The 9204-nt window shown below is 39.5% G+C and overlaps 1 protein-coding gene across 8 annotated transcripts in view; it reads left to right on the top strand.

Moving 5' to 3' along the window:
• The first annotated feature begins 6155 nt into the window (after positions 1–6155).
• Positions 6156–9204, top strand: part of sema6e (sema domain, transmembrane domain (TM), and cytoplasmic domain, (semaphorin) 6E) — a 384951-nt gene continuing 381902 nt past the window's right edge. For all 8 annotated transcript variants that reach the window (XM_039750618.1, XM_039750627.1, XM_039750576.1 and 5 more), the window contains exon 1: positions 6156–6359. The gene's annotated coding sequence lies outside the window, so the exon portion shown is untranslated. The remainder of the gene's footprint in view (positions 6360–9204) is intronic.

The raw sequence follows: 9204 nt of genomic DNA, 5'->3' as shown, positions 1-9204 counted from the left end.
AAGGCAGACATTATGCAGCTTAATAATCACCTCAATAAACATGCTATTCTTGATAAGATTCAGTTGGGTTTCAGAACAAATCACAGTACAGAAACTGCACTCGTTAAAGTAGTAAATGACTTGCGGCTAAATGCAGACAGAGGCCGTTTATTTGTTCTCATCCTCTTAGATCTGAGTGCCGCATTTGATACCATTGATCACAATATTCTTAGAAATCGCCTTAGTCAATAGGTGGGCCTCTCTGGCAGTGGTTTGAATCCTACCTGGCAGGTAGAAAATTCTTTGTTAGTTATGGTAACTATACTTCAAAGGCACATGATATTCTATACGGTGTTCCGCAAGGCTTTATCCTGGGACTGCTGCTCTTTTCAATTTACATGCTTCCATTAGGTCAGATTATCTTGGGGCATAATGTGAGCTACCACAGCTATGCCGATGACACACAACTGCATTTATCAATAGCACCTGACGACCCAGACACTCTTGATTCACTGACATAATGTCTCACTTGTGTTTCCAAATGGATTAGTAGTAATTTTCTCAAACTAAATAAAGAGTGTCACACACGTGCGCATGGGAGGCAGCTAAAGGGCTTGAGTGAAGGCAGTTTGGAGGCATGCCGGGATGTGGCAGAGTACACTGACTCTTTTTCTCCCTTGCCTGTAGACCATTCCCGGGGGAGTCCACCTGGCTCTCTTGACATCACTTCCGGGACTGAGCCAATGCAAATCGACCTCACCAGCTCCGGCCCCTCTGATGTCACGTCCGGCTGTGATCCAATGGTTGAAGACCACATGCTCGATCCTTATGACCTCACTTCCTGTCTTCCCCTTTAAAAACCTGCCCCTTTTCCCTTTTTCCTCAGTCTTGTTCAGGACTCCGTTGTATGCACTTCAGTGCTGGTTATTTTGACAAAAACGACTTTTGCAGCCGGGATACCATATTACACGGGTGGCTGCCCCAAACCTTTATCTGTTCATGTCTCGTTATTTTGACAAGAGAAAACAGAAATTTAAGTTATTGGCAATAATGGATATAATGAGGTTATTAGAAATAAATTTGATGTATTAGGATTAAAAGTCAAGACAGAGGTAAAGAATTTAGGGGTAACTATTGACTCTGACCTGAATTTTAAATCACATATTAATTACTAGGACAGCATTTTTTCACTTAAGAAATATAGCAAAAGTTAGATCTCTTATAACATTGCAAGATGCTGAAAAATTAGTTCATGCTTTTGTTTTCAGTCGGCTAGATTACTGTAATGCACTCCTCTCAGGACTACCCAAAAAAGACATCAATCAATTGCAACTAGTGCAGAATGCAGCTACTAGAATCTTAACTCAGAAATGGTTACCTGTGTAGAATTGAGTTTAAAATACTGCTTATGGTTTACAAAGCCTTAAATAATCTCGCTCCATCTTATATTTTGGAATGTCTTACACCTTACACTGCAAATCGTAACCTTAGATCTTCAAATGCGTGTCTACTTAATTTTACTTAGAATTCCAAGAGCTAAACTTAAAAGAAGTGGTGAGGCGGCCTTCTGCTGTAATGCACCTAAAATCCGGAATAGCTTGCCAATAGGAATTTGTCAGGCTAATACAGTGGAGCACTTTAAAACACTGCTGAAAACACATTACTTTAACATGGCTTTCTCATAGCTTCATCTTAGTTAAATCCTGATGCTCTGTATATTCAATTAATTATCATTATTAATCATGGTGGCTCCAAAATCTGTACTTATCCCTACTTTCTCTTCTGTTTTTTTTCGTTTTTTTATTGGGGCGATCTGTGCCACCACCACCTAATCAAAGCACTGTGATGTCCTTACATTGATGGATTAAAGGCCAGAAGTCCACATGACCAACCATCATCAAACTCTTCCATGAGAACCCTGAATACAATGAGGACTGATTGAGGTAATTTATGTTAGGTAGAATGCCTAGAGGGGGTGGGCGATCTCGTGGCCTGGAACCCCTGAAGATTTTATTTTTTTCTCCAACCGTCTGGAGTTTTTTATTGTTTTTTCTGTCCTCCCTGGCCATCGGACCTTACTTTTATTCTATGTTAATTAGTGTTCCCTAATTTGAATTATTTATTCTGTCTTTTTTCTCTTTCTTCATCATATAAAGCACTTTGAGCTACATTGTTTGTATGAAAATGTGGTATATAAATAAATGTTGTTATTGTTGTTGTTGCTGGGATGGGCTCCATCTCCTTCATGACCTGGCCCTGGATAAGTTGGTTTGGAAAATGGATGGATGACTGGAAAATGTGTATACATTTAGACAAATACACAGAAGCATCAAAGCCTAGAACAACATCTCACAGTGTCATTCTGTTTGAAATATCATTGAGTAAAGTTTCATAACTACAGTTAATCATAGCTTGTCTGGGCAAAACTTGCAGCAAAAAGCAGTTCACTATTACCTTCCAAGCAAATTATCTGCAGTTACAAAATGTTACTTTTACATGTCTAAAACACTACCAGATAGATTTTTATTATAATCAATTGACTTTTTGATTGTGTTGATGTACATTTCATTTGGACTGGATGAATCTTACCTGAGTGATCTTGTTTACAGACTCACATGCTGAAGGTATGCCAGAAAACATTAGAACAATCTAGATAAGAACAGGCTATTTAGCCCAACGAAGCTTGCCATTCCTATCCACTTAATTCTTTTAAAAGAGCATTGTCTTGTTTTGAAAGTCCCTGAAGTTCCACTGTCTATCATACTACATGGTAGCTTATTCCAAGTGTCTATGGTTATCCATGTAAAGAAAAACTTACTAATGTCTGTGCAAAATTTACCCTTAACAAGTCTGCAACTGTGTCCCCATGTTATTGATGAACTCATTGTAAAGTAACAGTCTCAATCCACTGTGCTAATTCCCATTCATAATTTTAAACACTTCAATCACGCCTCCTCTTAACCTCATTTTGCTTCAACTGGAAAGACTCAGCTCTAGTCGCTCTTCTCTGGACTTTTTCCAGTACTGCTATGTCCACTTTGTAGCCTGGAGACCAAAACTATACACAGTACTCCAGATGAGGCCTCACCAGTGTATTATAAAGCTCGAGCATAACCTTCTTGGACTTGACATTCTGTTTGCCTTCTTAAAGGCTTCTGAACACTGTCTGGCAGTTGATAGCAGTGACTCCACTATGACTCCTAAATCCTTCTCATAAAGTGGACTTTTGATTTTCAGACCTCCCATCATAAATATTTTTTTTTTCCTTTAACCTAACATTGTTTCCCAACCTACATGTAATTCTTCTAAAAACTCAAAATTGAAATTTTGACCTTAGAAGGATGTTGCGCTGTTGTCACACTAGTTGGAGATCATGTGAATTTCGTAGGCTTGACATTTTTATAGGCTCCCCTGAAATTGGTACTGAATCTGCTTACTGTATATGAATGACGGAATGCCAGGTCATATTGTTGGTGACTCATCAGTGATGCCATCCACAGGCTTATCAGTACCATATTAAATGAAAATAGACATCTCACCATTTTTAAGACTTTCCCTGTGCAGAGGTGTTATGGGTCTATCCTGGCAGAAACTTCTCCTTTAATGGGACTCCAGCCCACTTCAAATATTAAAACATTGTGTGTCTAATTAATAAAAAAAAAAAATCAGAAGGGTATGTAATGTCAAAATATAAGCCTAGACATCACTTAATATAATGCAGTTTGTTAGCTGGCTGATTCAAAAAGACATATCATATTTTAATTGCGCCCTTAGTTAAAAGTGATAAATGTGATATTTGCTGTTTTAAAATGACTTTTTCATTGGTGCTTCAAATAGTTGTATTCTACTTTCTCTTCTTCTAATTTGATGCCAGGTTGAAGCCACCTTGCCCACATGGATTTAATTGGATGCATATGAAGACACCATTTCACAATGATGGATTGACTGCCTTTCTGATTTTTTTTTTCTTTTTTTTTCATATTACATACTGTGCTGATTAAATCACTGATCTGATTTTGATGTGTTTCCAGTCATAGGGTGTAGGGCAGAATCCCACCAGGATGCAAGCATTCGCTCACACCTGACTTATTTTGAGCTGCGAACTGACCTGCAAGTCTTTCAAATGGGAGAGAAATACTTGAGTATCTGGAAAAGAGCACAGACACAGAGAATGTGCAAATTCAGTGCATACAATGACTACGCCATAATTTGAAACTAATGTCTTAGAACGGTGAGACATCTATGATAACCAATGTGCCACTGGAATAATGCAACTGCTTGTTGAAAAACAAATTAAATAACCACAAATGCAAGGAATGAATGGCAGTCGAGATACTGAAACGCCATGCGTGCTTTCAGCTTATTTGGTTTCATCACACAACATTTGAATTCTTCCCTACTATATTTTAAAAATATCATTGTGAAATTGTTACGTTTGAAATCAACTGGTTGATGACATCTGAATCTAGTCTATTTTTGCCTATTTTGTCTTTTTATCTTATTTGTGTGTTACTGTACAGTACTGTCCATAATTCATATTTTTTCAGTTTTCAACTTGCTTTTCTACTGTTTTGTTACAAAAAACTATAACAGCAATGTTAGTTTTTAAACAAGCCATGTTTACTGATTCGGTATGAGTGAGCTTTTGTGTGAATGTGTACTGTGAAACCATCTTAACATACAGTATGGGCACAATGGGCACTGGCTGGGGGCCCCATGAGCATGGGGGTCCACAATGTTTCTGATGCCTAGGTATGCTTCTGTTTAGCTATTAAAACAGGGGTCCCAGTGCACTACCTTTCCCCTGGGGGCAATGATGCTGGTAAGACAGCCCTGGCACTGCCCACTGCAGCCAACTGAGATTCTGGCTTTTCCCAACTCTTCACTTTAGAAAGTGGCTTCCAAAAACGAATGGATAAACTGGTCTTGTTATCGTTAGACCAGTGGCTATCACCTACATTAAAAATGCATTCATTGATGATTTTATGTACCTCATAAGTACTAAAAACAATACAAAATTTCACTGTGTATCGTGGAATAGCTGAGTTTCCAATACAAATGTACTCCTCATCTTATATCTTTTACGTACCTATGAAACGATTTCCTAGTCAGCCAAAGAAGTTTAAATACGGGAAATTATGCTTTCTGTCTTTCTATCTAAACCGAACCCACTGTCCTTCCACACAACTTTGGACCCGCGTATTCAATTTAAGTGTTGCTCGGTGGAGTCAAAACTGGCCACAATTGACTCAAAGGGCAAAAAGTGAATGTACGAAACGCACTCGTACTGGCGGGCAAACTTTGAGCAATCTAAAGAGCAAGTCTTAGTGGTGCTGAAATTAAAAAAAGAAAAAAAAGGACACGTACGACCTCTGTAGACTCAGTGAGCGGAGGACATTTCATCCAGCATCCTAAGGAAGCAGACCACCAAGCCATCCATCTAGCCTATAACTTTAATATGACAAAGTGCAATATTTTTTTTTATTAAGAATTATGTTTTTGAAAAATGTGTTCGTGTGTTTCTCTTTTTATAAATAGATATAGGAGTAGGGCAACGAGTGTAGAGGTGGCAGTTAATTTAATTTTGTGTTGCACCAAACATATGTATATTATGCAATTAATGAAATCCATATTGATCAGTTTAGCGCATTTTCTGAGAAACTGTAAAATGAAAATGAAGGCCAAGTATTGGCGTCGGATTAAAAAGATTTAATTCTCTTTCATGTACTTCTGACTCACAGCAAATCGCGTAAATTAGAGGCAGTCAGGCTTCTAATAATTGTCGTTATAAGAAGTATGTTGAGGAGGCCAAACTATATATAATCAGGTCATTTTACTGTTTAAAAATGCCCTTACTCTCCGAGACTTTTCCACTGTTTTTCTTGCTGCAACTTTCTATAAACACGCCACACCTTTCAAGCGCACTGATTGCACTTTAGTTGCTGGAACTAGCAAAAAAGATATAATGCTGCCCGGGGGATAAAAAGGTACAGCGGGTTGTAGATATATTCTTAAAAGATTTGAGAAAAGCCTCTTTTCAATTGCCAAGAGTTTAGAAAGGGTGCGCATATCTTTTTTTAAACTTCCCTCTGATTGGCTCCGAGCTGATGCAAATGAGAAAGAGGGCGTCACAATGGGCGGGAATGCGCTGCCGCTTCAGCTTGGTTTGCAATCAGTGTTATACTTGGGGACGTGGAAAACAAGGCTCTCTAGCGTGAAGTGCGTGGGCTTAGTACGTCTCCGCGTGTGTTTGCACGCTACGGATTACAACTTCCTAGCATTCGATCTGAAAGTAATCTTGTTTAACGGCTTTTCGACCAGGCAGGATTTGGGTGTCCGGCCAGACCAAGGAGTGTCACTGAAAAATACTGAACGAAAAGGTAATGTAGGCTTATTTGTTGTGAAATCCTGTTGACAGCATCTGCTCAGCATTGTTGACCGTGCCGAACTTTTTGCTCTATCATTCTGTCATACAATTTGTATTATGACCGTGCATACAGAAAAAAATGCAGATTTCGGCATTCGCGAAAATTTCATATGCGGCTTTATTAAAAGCTGTTGGGAGATTCCGCAGGAGTTTTCCATCATCGTTTTCTATTGACATTTTGCTCTGCAATTTGGTATTTTTCTCTTGAAGACATGCTTTTATAAGGTGTATTGGGCACCTTAGAACTGTTGTGACACAAAAATATAATGTAACATATGTTTGCTGACTGTGCTCCTGGCGCCACACTGATTCACCGTCCCTTTAACGCACTTAAGTTAACAAAGTTGATCCCCTAACAGAAGTAGCGCTCTACTGTTTTGTACCGATCGGATCATTTAGCGCTTGGCGACTGAGCGGAATAAACGAAGATGCAATTAAATGTGCTGTCCGACATCGGTCGCCTTTTGTAGACATGTGGCTGAATAAACGCGGTGGTTATTTGTCATTTCGAGAGCCAAAATGCAGCGCCGACCACTAAAGCAGAGCTCCTTGAAAATGTACCTTTAAACAAAACGTTCGAGAGTGCCGACGTCTCACCGTTATTATCGTGATTGCTAGTCTCAGATGTAAAAAAAAGATTTCAGCAGAAGATGCGTTTTGGGATTTTAAACCATTTTCCCCAACAGGAATAGGACTGGCTCATTGCTGAATCGCAGTACTGCTGTCTGAGGCAGTTTTTTGAAGGGTCACACTTTACCCCTTCAGCCATTTACTAAATCAGTCTAGCAGAGAAAACAATACCCATCGGGCACGATAGGCGACCGCAGTTTACAGCGGGGTTTTTGTACAGTTCACTCTGGGATGATGGCAGTTTAGTGAAGGTTACAACAGCTTAGCATTTATTCAGTTTGCGGTGAGAGCGAATCATACTGCGTGGAGAATGCACTTTCAAATAGAAGTGTACGACAGGTGAGGGTGTATTATTGCGGGTTGACATCCCGCATTCCCGCTCCCACAGGGCGAACAGTGGTTGCTGCCAGCCTGCCGAGAGGAGACAGCGCAGTGTACTGCGGGGCGACAGCTGTTTACTGCGAACCCGTTTACGGATGACTCATTCGCCTTTGAGTTATAATACTTGACTCTGGGGTAACAAATGTGGATTTTTGGGTAGAGCATCGTTACTGTTTAAAAGAAACAAATTCGTTTAGAGTCCTATTGTTTTGTCGTTGACATTTGCTAATCGCCATGAACACAGCGTAACTTACTGGGATTGACAGCCCCCTTAGTGCTTGATGGCATTGCAGGTTACTACTTCTTTGAACGAAAGAAAGCCTTCTGTTGCATGCATTATAAATAACGATTAGTCCTGTGTGCATTGGTGGTTCTTTCCTAATCACAAATAGTCGTTTCGGGGTGTTAAAGGCTGCAAGAAAATGTAAGGCAATTTGGAGGGAGTGAGGAAGCTTGCATACAATGGAATCGTGTCACGGCTGCTTTTGTTATTCTCATAAAACCGCATATGGAGCAAATTACAGTTTGCGCTTGTTGCCAGTTTTGTGAGGGGCCGGCGAGTGAAGGAAGGAGAGAAGGGCTTTGTTTTTTCAAGTACAGTACAGAGAAAAAACATAAAGACAGCACATTTTTTAAATCAGTTTGTGTGCATACGTACTTCTAAAACCAACTGACAGGCAGCACGACTTCCAAATGTTTTTTCTTCAATGTTCAACTGTAAGCGTAGATGAGATCTTCTTCACAGGTACCTTCTGAAATGCCTAGGTAAAAAAGTCTGTCGATGATTATGTCAATTCCTATCTTACTATAATAATAAATATTTCTAATAATTTTATAATGGTGAATTACAGTACATATGCATCTTATCTACTATTCTTATGTATCTACATGCAAGTCTTTCTTTCTTTCTTTCTTTCTTTCTTTCTTTCTTTCTTTCTTTCTTTCTTTCTATGCCCCCTTCATTAAACACAGTGTCTGTATCGTGTTATGTTATTTCTGCTCGTCCAGCCAGGCACATCGCTTTTTGAATCGGACTAATTGTTTTCATACAGTTGCTTGTAAAGAAAAGGCAACATCGAGAAGAGTATGGTTCACATACACGCAGTTAGTTGAGAAAAGAATAAGAAACATATGTGCCACGATCACCCGGAGATATGCAGGGATTTTTTTTTTAAATCGGAGGAAGGATGGCAGCGCGACTGAACACAAAGACAAGGTTTTAGTCATACAATGCCATTATTGCCTTAAGACGGGTTCTCTTGCAGGCGCTCTTAGGAAGGAAAATAAAAGGTTTTAGATATTGGTCTTTGGTCTCATGTGTGGAGGTGTTAGAGGGGACAGTACTTGTACTGTTTGAACCCATCTGCTAATGCTCACTTAGAACATGCTAGGTTTACCCGTAGCCTTTTCACGTGATACCACATTTCTATTAATGCCATTGTTATTACTATCGCGTTAAACGCTGGAGACTTACTGAACGCATTTCTCATCGCGCCGCTACTTTTTTGATTCGGGTAAATGGTATGTAAATAACATGCCAGCGTTGTGGTAGAAAGTATAATACTTCTCTACCCAGATACTGTTTGGCTGTGTTATAAAAGAGCGTGTTTTATACTGTGCTGGCGGCATCTATAAATAGCATGCATTTTGATGTGTTTATATGCGCTACTACTTACTGTATATGCGCTTAAAGTTTTATATAGACTGTTACGTTTTCTATTTAGGAAGCGACACTCGAAATGGCCCTGGGCGCTGTCTGCCAGAGTAAACAACAGCGTTACAATGTA

Source organism: Polypterus senegalus, chromosome 1, assembly GCF_016835505.1.
Source record: "Polypterus senegalus isolate Bchr_013 chromosome 1, ASM1683550v1, whole genome shotgun sequence".
Classification (NCBI taxonomy): Eukaryota; Metazoa; Chordata; class Cladistia; order Polypteriformes; family Polypteridae; genus Polypterus; species Polypterus senegalus.
This window is presented reverse-complemented; position numbering and strand designations above follow the sequence as displayed.